We start from the raw sequence: 19,136 nt of genomic DNA, 5'->3' as shown, positions 1-19,136 counted from the left end.
TTGCATCTGTACAATGTACTCCAGAGATTTGCCTACTTGGGAGTGTTAATAGTTTAAAGCCCTGCAACAGACGTATAGTTGCGGTTTCAACCTTGCAGGCTAAAAGGGCGGTGGCGCAATGCTGGGGGGGGTGCGAAAACCAGAAAACCACTCCTACTGTTAAAGAATGGATCCATGATTTACTTTACTGTAGGGATCAGTTGGGGGCATATGTGGAGGAGCTACCTGAGGCTTCAGGCCCAAAAGATTTTTGGGCCCCGTATATTTGCTGAATAATCCTGACCTGTAATAAGTTGGTTGATGATGTGTTGCGTTCTGCTCTGACTTCGATTCCTTGATTGTGGGACTCAATATTTTAATTATGTTTTTGATATACCTCTCATATGTGTCTAGAATGCTCGGGATTGATACAATTACTAATGTACTTCATCTGCTATGCTGGGGGGGTGGGTTGGGGCGGGGGGGGGTTGTTTTCTGATGTTGATACTTCTTGACTTGTATCCCCAAATATGTTACCATGTTTAATGGAAACTTAATAAACATATTTTTTTTTTTAATGAACTTGGAGGCGAGCCAGGACCTGATCAAGTACTGATATGTTCAAAAGGCCACATTGGTGGAATGCCAGCTTAGCCAAAAGTTGTGGATTGTCGAGCCTGTGGTTATCATGGCCCACCAGGACAAATGGACTGGGCCCTACCCTTTACTGAAGAAGATCGGTGAGGTCACTTACTTGGCGTACCTTGCTCTCAAAGAAATCCTTATGCGGTGGTCCATGTTAATCACCTAATGCCCCACTTTGACCAGGCAGATATGACCATTTTGAGAGTCAATGGTGAAGGAAAGAAGGCGGAAAGTGATATCTGGACTGATACATTGGTGTATTGATGGCACTGACATTTGTGACAGATTACCTGCCAGAAGTGAAATATGCAGGTTGCCAGATAAAGTAAAGGTAAACATTCAGGAGGAAGTTTTCATGATGTTGTCCCTGAGGGTGATTGAGCCCTCCAGTCTTCTCTGGGCCAGCCATGTGATGCTATATTCAAAGGATAATCTACAAGGAGGGACTCCCGGACTCAGGTTCTTTTTGGATTACCAAGATCTCAATGGCATCACCAATTCTGCCGCCCACCCCATTTCCAGATCAGATGAGCTTTTGACCAGTTAGGTGTTGCCAACTACCTAAGCAGATTTGATTATTTGATTTTACCTCCAAAAACCTTGGAGAGATCAGCATTCTCGACTCCTAAGGGGCACTTTCAAAGGTAATGCACTTCGGCTTGACGAATGACCTTGCTACCTTTAAGAGGATGATCAACAGGGTACTTCGAGGTTGAGACTTTTACTGCAGCATTTTTTAATGACTTTACAACAACATATTTGGATGATTTTGCTGACTTTGTACCAGGCTTGAATGACTGTCAAGACCAGCAAGTGTGGGATAGAGGGGCATCTGTAGTGGCTAGGGCCACTTAGTTGATGGGGGGGAATATGCAGTCTTTCCAACCCAAGATGAAAACTACTATGGTTTGGGAGATTTTCAAAACTCATACTCATGTCAGAACTTTCCAAGGTCTGGTAGGATATCATAGGAGGTTTGTCAATAGTATGACGGCCTTGTTGCTTCCCTGACTGAGCTGACTTCTAAGAAGCAGCCTAGGAAGAACACATGGACTGTGGAGTGCCAGAAGGCTTTGGCATCCAGGAGGAGGGCTAATGCATTGCACCCATCCTAAAGGCACTGGATTTTAACAGGGAGTTTTTAGTCCAAGTAGATGCTTCAGCTACTAATGCAGATGATAGGAGAACACCGCAAACTATTGAGGTGGTCCATTTTCTTACAGGTTATGGAATCTACAGTGGAGCACAGATGTGGAATGAACCATGCCAATGCAGATGAGCTTTCCAGGTTCCTCTGCTTAGATGATGCAAACTGCCAAAGGAATAGCTGAGTCGCTCCTCACCATTTGCTGGGGAGGGGGGGGGGGGAGTTCCAAAGTGCCACTTTTTGCATGGTCACCCGATTTTTTATCATGGACTGATGCAGGCTTTTTTATTTTACTCTGTGCACTGTAACACTACTAACCAGATCCCAGTGCATGAGCTCGCACCCAAAACATTTTGAAATTGGATTGTTCCGGGGTTGTGGCTTTGATGCCATTGTGTATGGCAGCTTAACTGCACTGCTCCCACCGCCGCAGATAACAGCAAAATGTTTACAGCCCTAACCATGCAAAATGATCGGTGGATCCGTGAGTCGGACCACCACTGGCACCTAGGAAATGCATCTGCTTGCTGAATCATCGGTGCTTCCTGGCATTTTTATCCCCTGTAAGCCTAAATATCTTGGATGAGCATGCAGTGGCCAACCAAATGGCCAACATCCTGGACTAGACCACGCACTGATGACTTTACATAGCTAATCCCCAAGTTGCAGGTAAGCTCTCTGCAAACCCCCACCATTCCCTCAGGGGTTTGACCAACATTTTACAACCAGTGATCTGTGGGTTCTCCGTCGGGGAGTCTGGCTGCTCTCTAGAAGCCCCCGAAGTCTTCAACTATCAGGCCTGACCTTAATTGGCAGCCAAACACAGGCGAACTGAAAAAGTTTGGGGATTCCACTGAACAATCCCATCTGGTTGCCAGCCTGACCAAACACAGATCATTGCCACATAACCCTGTGAACGCCACAGATGATCTGCAGTTAATCATAGCGACTGTGAAATTTCTCAGAATTATACGACAAGGGCAACAAAGGAGCTGAGTTATTAAACAAGTGCCACATCAGGTAATTAAAAGTGAAAAAGTGAAAAGTGCTACAGCGAAGCGTGAGCTCAGTGAATGAATCTTAAGCTTGGGGGGGAAACTCGGTGCTCCCTTAATGAATGCTTGCTGAACTCCTGTACTCCTAATAATCCAGAAGTTCCAAGACTGACACCCACTGAGCACAGCCCACTGAGCACCCCTGACCAGATTTCTGCTGGCTCCTGTTCCTTCAGTCCAGACCAGTTTCTTGGGGGCCTTTGCAATCCTCTTTGGACATAGTCCTGCTTGGCTCTGAGCATCTTTCCAAGTGTGCGATCACCCTCAGTTCCTTGCATTGTGTGCATTCCTGTGACCTGAGTCTTTATTAGTCTGGTGATGTGGTACTTCAAGGACTACTTCACTTAACGTGACTTGCTCACGTTTGGGCCCTCCAATTCGGCTCTCTAACACATCTTGTGTCTGTTATTGTCTTCACCCTACAACAGATCTGAGTCTTGGTGCCAACATCCCTAATATCCACACTGTAAATCTGGTGTGCACCCTGTACCATCTCCCGGCTGGCAAAACCATTGCAGACAAAGAGTATAAACTACCAAGTGCATCAAAGCGGAACCACTGTTCCCTCATTCTCACATCAGTGTCATACATTCAGCCCAGTACAGAGATCTGGGCTTAAATCCATAGTTTTTTTGATCACCATGCCATTCCAGTTTGAACCCAACCATATGCAAATCAGTATCAGTCTTGACCCTGCAACTAATGGGAACAGTCCAGCCCGAACTGCCATTCCAGGTCCTCCCTGGTCTGGAAACAAACATCCTAGGACTGATTTCAGGGTTTCACCCAACTTATCAGCCAGGATTGCTTGACTCCTGTGGCATAAAGAGCACAGGGCACACGTCTAGGCATACCTGTCCTACTCAGGGTGACAAATGAAAAAAGAACAATTGATGGACAGAATGCAGAACAATGTCATACATTCACCCCCGTGCAGGGATCTGTGCCTAAATCCATTGCTTTTTGCTCACCATGCCATTCCAGTTTAAACCCAGATATATGCAAACCAGTCTTGACCCTGCTCCCAATGGGAACAGTCCAGCCCGAACTGCCAGACCAGGTCTTCCCTGGACTGGAAACCAACATTCTAGGACCCGTTTCGGGGTTTCACCCCTCATCAGCCAGGATAGCTTGACTCCAGTGGCGTGGAGATCAGGGGACCCACGTCTGGGCATAACCGGCCAACTCGGGGTGACAGCTGCAAAAAGAACAATTGATGGACAAACTGAGGTGCTGTGGTGAGCAAAAGAATTATGGATTAAACCCAGATCCTGGGAAATGGAAGTACTCATCATGGGCCCAAACTCAGACACCTGGAAAGACACCTGGTAGCCCCCCAACCTCAGAAGCCTGCCCAGCCCCACGAACCACGCACGCAACCTGGGAATGATCCTGGATTCAGAGCTCAAAATGGACTGCCAGATCAACTCCGTCTCATCCTCCTGCTTCCAGACCCTCTGCCTCCTATGTAAGACCTTCAAATGGATCCCCCTCGAACATAGAAAGACCGTCACTCTGGCCCTGGTCTCCAGCAGGCTCGACTACGGCAACGCACTCTATGCTGGAATAAACAAAAACCTCACCCGCAAGCTACAGAACATCCAAAACGCCGCCGCAAGACTGGTCCTCAACCTGTCAAGCCACAGCCACATTTCCCAGCACCTGCGCACACTCCACTGGCTCCCCGTCAAAGCTAGAGTCACCTTCAAGATGCTAACTCACGCTCACAAGGCCCTCCATGACACCGGACCAGCATACCTGAACAGCCGACTCAAATTCCACGCACCCCAAAGGACCCTACGATCAGCCCAGCTCTCCTACAACGTGGTCCCCTGCACCAGAAAGACCAGATCAGGAGGCCGCTCCTTCTCCTTCCGCCCAGCCAGTGCCTGGAACGACCTTCCGCTCCACCTAAGACAGATAACATCGCTCCCCATCTTCGCAAGAAACCTCAAAACCTGGCTCTTTGACAGACCCCCTTCTTGATAGATTGGAACCTGCAAACCCCCCCCACATCCCCAGCGCCTTGAGACCCTTACGGGTGAGTAGTCGCGCTTAACAAACACCTGAATTGATTTGAATTGAGATCCTTGTGACCTGAGGGTGAATGTCTGCATTGTACAGCATTCGGTCTATCAATTGTTTCTTTTGCTCTTCGAGGTATCATCACAAAGAATTAATTCTCAGTCATGTATGTAAGAACAATGATATAATGTGGAGAGGCCCCAAAAATGTTATCTAGCAAGATTACTCCAAGCCTTCAGTCGAGATCAGGAAAGGTTTCCTTGCAGTGTGATCAAGGCTTACAAAATCAAATCTTCAGTTCTCTTTAATCTGCCCAGCAAAATTTTGAATCCATGCAAATGGGAGACTCCATATATTCAATGACCCCAGAGATCTTCAATGTTTTCTGGACAAAAGATATGGCGTCTTAATGGACACTCGCCCAATGCCTTCTGTCAGGCCCAAGTTATAAGACATGATAGTTGCCGTCACCTTCGGTTATATCCTTTATTACTTGTCCACCTGACTTCATGTAATTTTCGTTCTTCCGGTTGACACTGTGACGTGTCCTTAAATACTCTGGGGTTTTCACTGCATTACCATTTTAGTACACAGATTGTTCACTGTTCTCAATGTTCTGATGTGTTTCAACATACATTCTGTCACTAGTTCTGGGTGTTCTAGATGTAGCTCACCACCAGCTTCCTTACACACAGATTTTGTTTTGTTCTGGTCCTATTCCAATGAATATTCTCCATTTCACATACCTGGCACCCATACTTTGTGAATGCAGTAGTTGTTAATTAGTGTTTGTGTCACAGGAGGCCACCAGTTCCCCCATTACACAGGTGCCACTATATAAGACCTGGGGCCCATAAATCCAGGCTACTCACCTATCCTCATCTATGCTTATCTGATTGTAGTGTGATCCCCCACACTTCAGTACATGCTCCTATCACCTGAAACTTCCAGCTATGATACCTCAATCAAGGCATGCTCGCTGACAGTCAGCCCGCGACGATTATGATGTTTTCAACCATTGCCAAGCGTTCAGACACTGCGCACGTTATTAACTGAGTTCCAGCAGTGTCATTAGTTGTTTAGTTACACGCGATTACCATAACCTATACTAATGTAATGCCTATCCTGTTAGCGTGTCTACCTCTTCATTATTTGGTTTGTTGTTCGCGCAGCACCGAGGTGGCGGGTAACACCCCGCTCTCGTCTCCCTCACAAGCAATGTTCAGAGTGTGTTTTGAGGGTGGTCGGGTATGGGTTCCTTTCTTTTTTCAGTTGTATTCAGTTTTTTTGTTTTACTTCTTTGCTTACCATCTGATAACACGTGGGACTTGACACTCCAGCGCTGCTCCTTGCTATTATCTTCTCCTTGGAGACAAGCTCCTCTCTTCCCCACTTACAGAGAGTTTTCAAGGATTTTTCCCCATCTCAGATGCCTAATATGACAGATACTGCATGTATTTCCTTGGACCTTCACTAGGATCATGCTTATTGTTTGAGATCACCACCCGCTCCTTAGACACAGGCCATTCTCTCCATGTACACAGCACATAACCACATACATACCTTTGCATCATAAATAACTCCCCCCTTAATGTAAATCTAAATCTGTCTCTCTAACGTTAGGGGTATTACCCCGCAATTAAATGCAAGAAAATCTAAAGTTACCATTATAAATTCAAAGTCACTGTAATTCTACTACAGGAAACGAAATTCACCCATAAGGAAATAACATGGTTTGGGAAACATTGGCTTAGTGATGTTCTATGCTGCCCTGCCAACAATAAAAATGGAGGGGTTGTTGCACTGCTCGCTAAAAACTCAGGCTTGTCTACAGACTCACATAACAGATGATAAGAGAAGAGGGATCCTGTAAAACTCCTCCAAAAATACCAGTTCCTACCAGCCAAGTCCCAAGCAACAGCCTTATTATTATGGGCAGAGACCTTAACCTTCCCAATGGATGTGACTATTGACAGACTATCCAGGTCCCCACTACAGCCCCTAGGTCACACAGATTGCTTTTCAAACTCTGCTCTAGGTTCACCCACCATCACTCCGGGAGATTACCACACCCCGACATTAGGGACTATGCCTGCATTTCAAACCCACACAAATCTTACTTTAGGATTGATCACCTACTGATATCTAAGGCCCATCTACATCTTATAGACCAGACATACATTATATTGAGACTAGTTTCTGATCCCTCTACTGTCACCCTATCTCTCCCTGGCACGAATGCAGGAACACTTTGCCAAATTTGGTGATTCAATGACTAATCAGTTAGAGATGGTGGCTCCATAGACATTATCAAAAATAACATACTGAACAACGTTAAAGAAAATTTGGTCCCAAATATATTTCCCACCACCCACTGGGACACACCCAGAGTCACTGTTAGGGGTGCTTTAATCAAAATGTGGGTTATTCAGCAGGTCTTAAGGGTCTTCCTGAAGGTGTTCAGGGAGGAGGGTGCGTCTGATGTCTGTTGGGAGCTTGGTCCAGGTCTTGGCCGAGATGTAGGAGAAGGCTCTTCTTCCTGCTCTGGCTCTTTGGATGTGAGGGGTTTCGGTGAGGGCGAGGTTGGTTGATTAGAGGTTTCTCTTGGGTACGTGGAGGGTGACTCTGTTGTTGAGGTATTTGGGTCCGGTGTTGTGTAGGAACTTGTAGGCGCGGGTGAGGATCTTGAAGGTGACTCTCTTCTCCACGAGGAGCCAGTGGAGTTTCCGCAGGTGTGGGCTGATGTGCTTGCGTCTAGAGATGCAGAGGATGAGTCTGGCGGCGGTGTTCTGTATCGTCTGGAGTTTGTGGAGTAGGGACTTGCCTTCTGATGATGAGTGCATGGGTGACTGTCTTCCTTGATTTAGGAGGTATCCAATTGGAACGTCTTCCGGAGAATGCGGAGGGTATTCAAACAGCTGGAGGTGATGGCGTTGACCTGACGGTTCATGGAGAGGGAGGAGTCGAGAATGATGCCGAGGTTCCTGGTGAGGTCCGTGGGGGTCGGTGGGCTGCCGAGGGTGATGGGCCACCAGGTGTTGTCCCATACTGAAGGGGCATTTCCGAGGACGAGGACTTCTATCTTTTCAGAGTTAAGCTTTAGGCAGCTGTTGGTCATCCAAGCTGTGACATCCTGCTTTCCTCTCTGGAAATTGAGTCTGGTGGTGGTGGGGTCCTTGGGAAGGGAGAGGATCAGCTGGGTGTCATCGGCTCAGGATACAATGTTGAGGCCGTGTTGTCAGGCTATGGCGGCAAGGGGGGCCCATGTAGATGTTGAAGAGAGTAGGGCTGAGAGATGACCCCTGTGGGACTCCACTGGTGATTTCCATGGGGTTGGAGAGGAAGGGTGGAAGTCTCATCCTTTGGCTCCTGTTGGTGAGGAATGATAGGATCCAGTTGAGGGCAGTTCCTTGAATGCCGGCGTTGTGTACTCTGGCTGTGAGTGTGGGATGGGAGAGGGTGTTGAAAGCTGCTGATAGGTCGAGTAGGATCAGGGCTCCCAAATTACCTTGGTCGAGGAGGATGCAGATGTTGTCTGTGGCAGCGAGTAGGGTGGTCTCTGTGCTGTGGTTGGATCAGAATCCAGATTGAGATGGGTCGAGGATGTTGTTGTCTTTGATGAATGTTGTCAGTTCTGCGTTTACGGTTTTCTCCGTGGCTTTAGCAGCGAAGTGGAGAAGCAAGATGGGCCGGTAGTTCTTGAGGTCCGTGGGGTCGGTTGAGGGCTTCTTGAGCAGGGGCCTGACTTCTGCACTTTTCCAGTCGTCAGTGAAGGTGCCGATTTTAAAGATGGTGGTGATGGTGCTTTGCAGTTTGGGTGCAAATGTGACTCTGTGGTAGATGTGTGGTGGAAAGGAGTCAGTGAGGGCCCCTGAGTGGATGCTTTTCATGGTTGAGGCGGTCTCTTCGGCCGTGATGGGTGTCCAGAAGGAGATGATGGGCGGGATGTTGTGGATGGAGGGTGGGCCGGCTTCAGAGTCTGGCGGGAGGTCGACAAAGTTGTCATGTAGGTTTTTGATCTTCATGTGGAAGTCGGTTCCGAGCTTGTTGCAGAGGTTTTGGGATAGGGTGATGTCAGTAGCTCAGCTGCAGGGGTTGGTGAATTCCTGGATGACACTGAAGAGTTCTTTGGAGTTGCTGGAAGCAAGGATTCTGTTGTAGATGAAAGCTCTTCATGTAATATATCAATTGATACCATGCCAGGCAACTGATCCTCAATACTGAGGATGATCCCATATTTTTACGGGATCAAAACGTCATCGATATACACTCTGACCCGTTACACTATGCTTTGCAGAATTTTTGTTTTGGATACAGTAGTGTTTTGCTTTTAATAAGAAGTGACCTATAGGTGTTATATTAATGTTGTCATTGGTCACTGTTTGTTTGCCTGTATATGTCTGTATGTTTTTTGTTTCAGTTCATTGCTTTTTTCTTTTTTGAGCTTTGGTTTTTTCAATTATTCCAGCTGGAGTTATTCAAATTTTTGTTCGAATTGTAGTAATAAATTTGAAAACTTAGATCCTTTATCTGTTTTTGGAACTAATTTTTGTATCCAGAACGTGTGTTTCATTTTTTGTTACGGGGTCACTGTCTCTAGAATTACTCAAGTACCCTTGGTCCCTTACAATGTTTGGGTTTCCCTTGTGTACATATACTACATAATTGAAAGAGCCAGATCTGAAAATTCAGATACGGTTATTCAAGAAGCTAAAAAAGCATTCAATAGGGTCTCTTGGACGTTACGCTTGGAGACCCGATAGAGATATAATCTAGGAGAGGTCTTTACCAAGATGGTCATGGCTGTATACAGTGGTCCCTCTGGCAAAGTGAGATCAGGTAGCCTGTTGTCCTCTGCCTTTAATTTGGAAACACTAGGCAAGGTTGTCCCCTATCCCCCTCCCTATTCATTCTGATCCTAGAGCCTCTACTCCATAAGATCAGAACTAACCCCTCCATCGCTGCCGTTTCCTTTAACAAAGCCACAGCAAAAGTAGCTGCCTACACTGCTGACAATATATAATTATGACAGAAAATGCAGCGCAGTCAATCCCTCCCTTGCTGCAGACAATAGATGAATATCCCCTGGTTGAGGGATACAAACTCAATAAGGACAAGTCTGAAGTCATGGGTCTGAAGGACATTCTGTACTAGCGATCTTTTGAAAGCCACAGGGCTATCTTGGCAACACCACCTCACAAAATATTTGGGCCTAGAGTTTAACTCAGACATATTAGAGACGCTCCACCACAACCAAAACTTGACACTAAAGAAAATTGAGTCCCTAATGAACCCCAACTTCCTCACCTTGTGGGGTTGCACTGAGACCATTAAAATGATTGTCACCTTGTTAGTTACCTTATAAGTATGTTACCCCTAGTACTATCCGATGAATTATATCAGAATCTAGGCAAGCTGGTAACAAACTTTATTTTACAGAATAAACGCCCTAGAATCTCTATCAAAAACAACTATGCCTGCCTTTACAGCTGGGAGGTGATAAGCTAGCGGATTTGAAAAATGACCAATCTGCCTTCTTAGCCAGACAAGGCTTCTTTAGGTTCTCCCAACCTCTGGACTATAACCGTACATGGCTCCTAATTGAGAAGGATATCTGCACCCCATATCACTGCTATCAAAGTCCCCTTCATTGGCTAAATACCTCTTTAACAATTCAAATAAAGGCCTCTGGAGGATTGATAGACTTCTAGACACCCCAATCGCCCCGTCTAACATGAACTCACTCTGGCACAACCCAAAAATCAAAATCCATGGAGAACCAATATTTTGGTGCTCAAGGGCATCTAAAGGCATTCACTTTCTAAAGCAACTGGGATCCCAACAAGCGCCTCTTTCATTTAGAGAATTCCAACAACATTATAATCTGCTTGACATAGACTTCTACGACTTCCTTAAGCTCTAAGCTAGTGTGTCCAAATCACGTGCCGTGAAAGAGATCCCTCTCTTCTTAAGACCATACTGTCTTTCAATAAGACCGCCACCAATTCTCCAAGTTCTACCCCCTGTTAAAGCCAAAATCTACATACTTAAACTCAAAACTTCTAAGAAACTGGGGGCATATTAGCAAGAACCTTGTTAGAATTATCGCTGTTTTAGCGGCAGGAAAATGCCGCTAAAACGGCGATAATGGGCTTGCTAATATGCGTTATAGAATTCCAATGGAAGCCCAGGTTAGATGTGCAGGACATCTAACCTGGGTTTCTATCGGAATTCTATAACGAATATTAGAAAGCCCATTATTGCCATTTTAGGGGCAGTTTCTTGCCGCTAAAATGGCAGATTTGAACAAGGTTCTTGCTAATATGCCCCTGGATGTCCTGGGGACTATCTCTCCAGACAACTGGCATCTAACCTGGAAATCATTTGTAACCTACAAATCATCCCATCTCTCTCCCAAACAAAATACTGTCTCCTACATTGGACATTTTGTACCCCGCACTGACGTACTACAAAAATAACATAAGGAGCTATACCGACCAATAGCCTCAATATAGTTTACCAAAATAATTAGTCCATAATCCGAACACACCAAAATCCATACACTCACCTGGTGCACACAGGTATGATTGCGTGCTCTCCACTGCCCACTCCTGATGACCAACACGGTCAGTTCCTGGGTTACGCCCGTAGGACTCCGGCGAGGGGTAACTAGCAGCTGGGGCTCTCTGATCGTGAGAGTGCAGTGCAGACAGAATCGTTACTCAGTTCACCCCCTCGATCAGAGTTCCTATTTTCTTTGTCCTTCTTGCCCCATCTACGGGAGGACGACCCCAAACCCGGAGTCCCATCTGGGTCGCCAACTGATGTGCTACAAAAATAACATAAGGAGCTATACCTACCAATAGCCCCAATATAGTTTACCAAAATAATCAATCAATTGGCAGTGAAGAAAAATCAATCGTTTATTAACACCAAATACTCTATAGAGGAGGCTCTCTGTCATCACCCAGCCGGTGCGCAGAGAAGACTGCCGGTTCATAGTCAATACATGGCATATATACCTTTATCATGATGCATGAGATCACCGTATATGGAAAGATACTAATTGGCACTGAAGCTAGAAAGAAAGACCATATATGGCACACAAGGCTAGTTTGAAAGTCTCCTTTTACTATTATGGGGGGGGGTCAGAAGGGGTGACTCCTTTCCGTCTTGGTGCCTGGGAGCACAGGCACAGCACCTTCAGGAATGCGCTTATTACCTCTGAAGCCATATGCGACCTTGGGTCTCAAGACGAGAAAGAATAGTGTGCATTCAGCTGCTTCCTGTAACTCAACTAACAGGGGCCTACTGACTACTTGGAGGACAGCACGTGACCGCTGCCGAATACAATGTGCGTACAAACAAAATGGCGTCTGTCTGGTTTTCGGTTCATGTTCATGGAATACAGAAAAACATTGGGCAAAAGAATTCCCTATCGACTTAATTAGGTAGACGAAAGCTATAGTTTATAATGGAGATTAAACCTACAGATAGATACACATCATGCTAACATGTTAACAAAAAATTACTGTGATTACAGGAAAATCAATTCTATCCCTCAGAACCACCCTTTTAGCATGATGTAGCTAACTAAAAAGATCAGTCCTCAAAAATACCCTCATCAATTTAAATCATGTCCCATATTTCCTGCTGAACCATTTGGGCTTCTACTACAGCAGAGGAAGACTTTGTCATGGAGGAAGTAATTTTTGATGCGCATTAAGAGCAACAGGCAGGCCCGCAATGTATACAAAGACAGCAGGTAAAGACAACCCCTACTATGCCAACTAAGATCATTAGAATCTTCCAACCCCATGCGGACAACAAACCGCACAACCATCCGGGTAGGGACCAGGTACCTGTATCTGCATGTACTTCAGAAGCCAGATGGTGTAACCTTTGAATGGCCCAATGAACAGACGGGGCGGAGTCAGGAATATATACAAATCAGGAACTGCCAATCGATCTGCTAAGATAACGTCTAAAACCATCCGATTTTGAAGCGAAACGAGTCTTGTAGCCTGAAGCTCTACAGTCAAATAAGTTAGTATTCCTGCTGTAGTATTTATTACTCTCTCAACTACCCTAGACATGCGCCTTACTTCCTTGCTAGTGATGATGGGGCCCCAGATAGGAAACACTCCTTTTACGATATAAATAAAATGCTGTTCAGGAATATCAGTTTGATCTATTTCAGAGGTGTCAATCTCTCTTTTATCCCGTATCACAGGCAGGCCGTGCCCATCCAATCGATGATCCTTATGATAATTGGAGGGTGCTATATAAACTGGTGGATACAGGAAGGACAAATAGCAGCGGCCTGCCCACCCTTGGGGAAGCCAAGTGTAGGCATTTTCACCAGATATAAAATAAACATTTGGAGATGTCAACAGAGGTGGGCTACTAAAAGTGCGCAGCTGATAGGTATAATTGCAATGACTGTCTCCTACTGAAATATGCCCAGCTCCTTGTACACAAAAGGCAGAAGTACTGTTTAATATAGGAACTGAGATGGCCTTGTCATCAGTAACATTTCGATCTTGAAACTGTTGAAAATATTGTGTAAAATCAAACTCCACGAAGTCTAATATCTCATTTTGCAGCCAAGTAATGTTTTCATATTCAGTGTACAGGTTCATACAAGCATTTGGATCAAGTGACCCTTCTCCATTGTTTCCCTGTGGGTCAAAACCTTGATGTACTTTAATATTGGCCAAAATCATCTCATGGTCCTTTTCAGAATATCGAGAAATGTCTACTGTGTAATGCATATACATCATCGAAAACAATTTAAACCAAGCTTCACAGCTTCCTAGATACGATAAAGATCATGTCTATGCATTACTGTTGGCAGAAGGCCACAAACCCAACAATTTGTAGTATTGGTAGCACTATGAGTTTGATGCAACATTTCAACGAATAGATTCTTAGTATAGGTTTGGTGATGCCTTTCTTTATGCGGGCCAAGGTGAAAAAGAAATGTTCGGGTGGTGGGGTAGTAGTTCCTAATACAGTGTGCATAGGATGATGAAATTCTAGATATACAAATACACTCATTACTATGATCAGAAAAACAGCAATATTAACTACAAAAGCTATTTACACATGTAGTCCAAGAAGAAAACATAGGTACATATGTAGGCATATATCGAGGAGCAAGGGGACGTTCCTCCTCGGGGATAAAACGACCAAAGGTATACATCCTGACTAAAAGTCCAAACTATACTAAGGAAACGCAGTCCAACCTGCCAGAGGGTGCTTCTTTCCTGTGTCCGTCAAGAGCCTCACAGGCAGGCTCCTATTGTTCATCAAAAGAGAAACAAATCCTTGCATCAAGAATTTTCCACAAACAACTTGGAAAGGAAATTCTCAACATGGGACCTTTTCTTGCATGTAGATCAGTTATTCTTTCTGAATAGAGCAATGTAATGTTCCAAGCTCTGAAACTGTTCAGTCCAGTGTCTCGCTCAGCACCCCAGACTTAATTCTAGCAAACCCTATTACTCAAGTCTTTCCCTATCTCCTGCCATCTTCATCTAGGGTACTGTGTCGTTTTCTGGGCCGCAGATTGTATCGGGCATGACCAGGTACTTCCTGATCAGTAAACAAAACAGATGGTGATGCATTCATAGCAAATGACTTATCATGAACCTCTCCCGTACCAATGGGGGCAACAGAATCTGGGACAATTTCCAATGTAGATGATAAAGGCCCTTCCATGCTCAATGCTCCTTCTCCTTGCCCTTCTTCGATTTCCTGGGCGTCAGAAAAAGGAACAAAAGGAATGAAACGAGGAAATTGCTCATTTTCCTTGGTCAAAACTTCTTCCTGGTTACGCTGATCAAAAGGAAGCGGGAGAGGTATGCGTTTCAGGAATGTTTCCTTCCATTCACCTTTACCGCCGTCCGCGTAGCCAATAGAATCTGGACAGGTTCGGTCCACCTAGGCTCCAAACTGGTGGATTTTCGCTGATAATTCCGCACCAGTACCCATTGTCCGGGTTCCAGACAATGTCCAGGACCCTCCGGCAGGAGCTGGAATACGGCTGAGACCTGTTGATGAATAGAACAGAGGTCTTTAGTCAAGGCATACAAATAGTCTGTCATCATAGGATAATCAATTTCTCAAATGTTTCTAGGTCGTGGAACGCCCCAAATATTCGCTGGCCATCCAAAAATAACCTCATATGAAGACAATCCTGATCGAGAATGGGTGGTAATGCGGAGGGACATTAACGCTAAAGGCAAAGCATCAGGCCATTTTAGCCCAGTGCTTTCTTGAATTTTCGCCAATTTCAACTTCAAACTTCCATTATATTTTTCCACCAACCCTGTTGACTGGGGATGTCGAGCAGCATGACATTTTTGTTTTATGTGTAATCCATTGCAAATATGTTTGATAAGTTCAGCATTAAAAGTGCCCCCCGTTATCTGTCCAGATCACCCTAGGTAATCTGTATCGGGGGAACTGTTGCTAGAGCAGTGTTTTCTTTGGTGGGGTAGGCTTCCACCCACTTACTGAAAGCGCAAACCACCACCAACACATATTTAAAATTATTCACGCGTTCTATTTGGATATAGTCCATCTGGAGCACTTCAAATGGTAAAGAAGGGGATGCAAAGTTCCCATTGAGAACAGGTTCCCGCCCCCCTGGATTGTGTCATAAGCAGACCATACAATGCTGGACTAAATGGGCTGCAGTTTTGGAAATATTATGATTATTCCAAACTGGGTCTAACAAAGCGCAGATACCTTTCACTCCCACATGTGCTGTCCCATGAGCCATGGTTACTACAGGGTTAACTAGTGCATTGGGAAGCATCCATCTCTGTTTTTCACTCAGATCTATCCAACAACCATTACCGTCTAATCTTCCCACCTCGTTTTCCCAACGGGCCAATTCAGCAGGAGTAGCTTCTTTCTGTATTTACAGGACACTTTCCTTAGTGTTATCAAACATATCGGTCTCCTCGATCCATCTGGCCGAGCTCACATACATGGGAGACATTTTAGATCTAGCTGTCGCTATCTGATTGGCAAAAGCATTCCCTTCTCCCACAGGGTCCACTATTGCCTTATGTGCACTACATTACACCACGCCCCCTTTTCCTTCTGTGCCCTCCCCGCTCCCGCCTCCCAGCTGCTCCTCCCTCCCTCACACTTGGCCATAAATGGCGACCGTGCGGCGCAGGTGAGTGTGACCTGCCTTCAGGACACCCCGCGCCGCACGGCCACCAGCTGTAGTGTGTGCGGTCCTCCCCCGCTGCTGACCTCAGCCTCGCTGAGCCCGGCCCGACGACCCCGCCGTAGTAACGTGATTGTGATTGACTTTGTGTGTTTTCTTTAGTATTTTACATCCTACTGTACTGTCCCCCATATTATTGTGTAATTTGCCTGTTTCCCATTTTGTTGCTCTGTGCCGTTTCCTTCTCTGTCCCTGTGCCCCCCGCCCCGCTCCCCGCTTCCCGCCGCCTGCGTGCGGCCACGCCCCCTTTTCCTTCTGTGCCCTCCCCGCTCCCGCCTCCCAGCTGCTCCTACCTCCCTCACACTTGGCCATAAATGACGACCGTGCCGCACAGGTGAGTGTGACCTGCCCTCAGGACACCCCCGCGCCGCACGGCCACCAGCTGTGGCGTGTGCGGTCCTCCCCCGCTGCTGATCTCAGCCTTGCTGAGCCCGCCCCGACGACCCCACCCCCGCCGTAGTAACGTGATCGTGATTGACTTTGTGTGTTTTCTTTAGTATTTTACATCCTACTGTACTGTCCCACATATTGTTGTGTAATTTGCCTGTTTCCCATTTTGTTGCTCTGTGCCATTTCCCTCTCTGTCCCTGTGCCCCCGCCCCGCTCCCCGCTTCCCGCCGCCTGCGTGCGGCCACGCCCCCTTTTCCTTCTGTGCCCTCCCCGCTCCCGCCTCCCAGCTGCTCCTCTGTCCCTCACACTTCGCCATAAATGGCGACCGTGTGTACGCGCATCATTGACGCGCAGCGGGCGCGCCGATTGTTCACTGAAGGCGCGCCAAAGGTAAGCCCGTCTGCGCCCATCCGCGCCTGGACCGCGTCCAGTGCCAGGACCCCTGGCCCCCACCGACGGAAGACGACCCGACTGTCCTACAACGCCACCAAACTCATAGCACTCAACACCAGCGGGATCCCTGGATGCTACCGAGCCACTCCGAGGCGCACCCACGGACCCTTCAGCTGCCACTCCTGCAAGTTCTCCTGCATCCGGACCTGCACCGCACCCGCACCCACCAAGCCAAGAACCAGCAGCAACCACCTCAAGTGCATCCTGCTCAACACCCGCTCCGTCCACAGACACGCCGTCGAGCTTTGGAACCTCCTCGACACAACATCACCAGACGTCGCCTTCCTCACGAAAACATGGATGAACGACTCCTCAGCGCCCGACATCGCCATCGCCATCCCAGACGGTTACAAGATCATCCGGAGGGACCGGAAGAGTCATCCCCATCATCCACAGGAACACCATCCAGGTCACGAGCAACTCCGACGACACGCTCACACAGGCCGAACACCTGCACTTCCAGATCCACACCGACCCCAAGACCACCCTCAGAGGCACCCTCATCTACAGACCCCCAGGACCACGCACACAATTCAGCGAAGAGATCGCTGACTTCATCAGCCCGCACGCTCTCCCCTCCGCTGACTGCATCCTCCTCGGGGACCTCAACTTCCACCTGGAGAACAACAACGACCGCAACACCACCACCCTGCTGGACAACCTCGCCACCCTCGGTCTCAAGCAGCTGGTGACCACCCCCACCCACTACGCCGGACACACACTCGACCCCGTCTTCTCCTTCAGCAAGGACATCTCCTTCAGCCACGCCACCGGACTCCACTGGACGGACCCCAGCTGCGTCCACTTCAGCTACAAAAAGAACACAATACACCACCACCAGCAACAGGTTGCACGCAGAAGATGGAACAAGATCACAGCTGACCAGCTCGCCGCCTCCCTGAGCCAGGACCCATCCGCAAGCTCAGCGAACCCCAGCCAGGCCGCCAACAACCTCACGAAGTGGATCAGCAACTGCGCAGACGACCTCGCCCCACTGAGGACCCCGCCCAGCAAACCCGGCAGTAAGAAAGCACCATGGTTCACCAACGAACTCAAGAGCTCCAAGAGGAACTGCCGAGCCCTCGAGAGAGCCTGGCGCAGAGACCCAACACCAGACAACATGACCACCCTCAAGCTCGCCACTCGAAAACATCACCAACTGATCCACACCACCAACAAAACCGCATTCAAGGAACGACTGGACAACAACGGCCACAACAGCAAGGAACTCTTCAACATCGTCAAAGAGCTGTCCAACCCCAGCGCCGGAACCAACGACATCACCCCATCACAAGACCTCTGCAACTCCCTCGCCTCCTACTTCCACAACAAGATCGCGGACATATACAACAGCTTCAGCACAGAGCTGACGCACCCCACGACAGCACCTGCACCCCCCACCGCCACCCTCCGCGCCTGGACCCCGATCAACACCGAGGAGACCCTACGCACAATGAACTCCATCCACTCCGGATCCCCAACCGACCCCTGCCCTCACCACGTCTTCAACAAGGCCGACTCCGTCATCGCACCCCACCTGCGGGACATCATCAACACCTCCTTCGACACAGCGACCTTCCCGGAGAGCTGGAAGCATGCCGTACTCAACGCTCTACTGAAGAAACCATCAGCGGACCCCACCAAACTCAAAAACTACCGCCCCATCTCGCTCCTCCCCTTTCCGGCCAAAGTCATCGAGAATACCGTCAACAAGCAGCTGGCCGTCTTCCTCGAGACGAATGGATCCCTCGACCACTCGCAGTCCGGCTTCCGGGCCAACCACAGCACCGAGACCGCCCTCATCACTTCCACTGATGACATCCGAGCCCTGCTCGACAACGGGGAAACAGCGGCCCTCATCCTCCTGGACCTATCCGCTGCTTTCGACACTGTCTGTCACCGCACCCTAGAGCAGCGCCTCAGCAACGTCGGAATCCAAGAGAAGGCACTAGAGTGGATCATCTCCTTCCTCGCCGGAAAGACTCAGAGAGTCCGCCTCCCCCCTTCAGATCAGAAGCCACCGAAGTCATCTGCGGCGTTCCTCAAGGCTCCTCGCTCAGCCCCACCCTCTTCAATGTCTACATGAGCCCCCTTGCGGCCATCGCACGCCAACACAACCTCAACATCATCTCTTACGCCGACGACACCCAGCTGATCCTCTCCCTCACCAACGACCCCCCCACCGCCAGAGCCA

Source organism: Lissotriton vulgaris, chromosome 4_1, assembly GCF_964263255.1.
Source record: "Lissotriton vulgaris chromosome 4_1, aLisVul1.2, whole genome shotgun sequence".
Lineage (NCBI taxonomy): Eukaryota > Metazoa > Chordata > Amphibia > Caudata > Salamandridae > Lissotriton > Lissotriton vulgaris.
Note: the sequence above shows the minus strand (reverse complement) of the source record.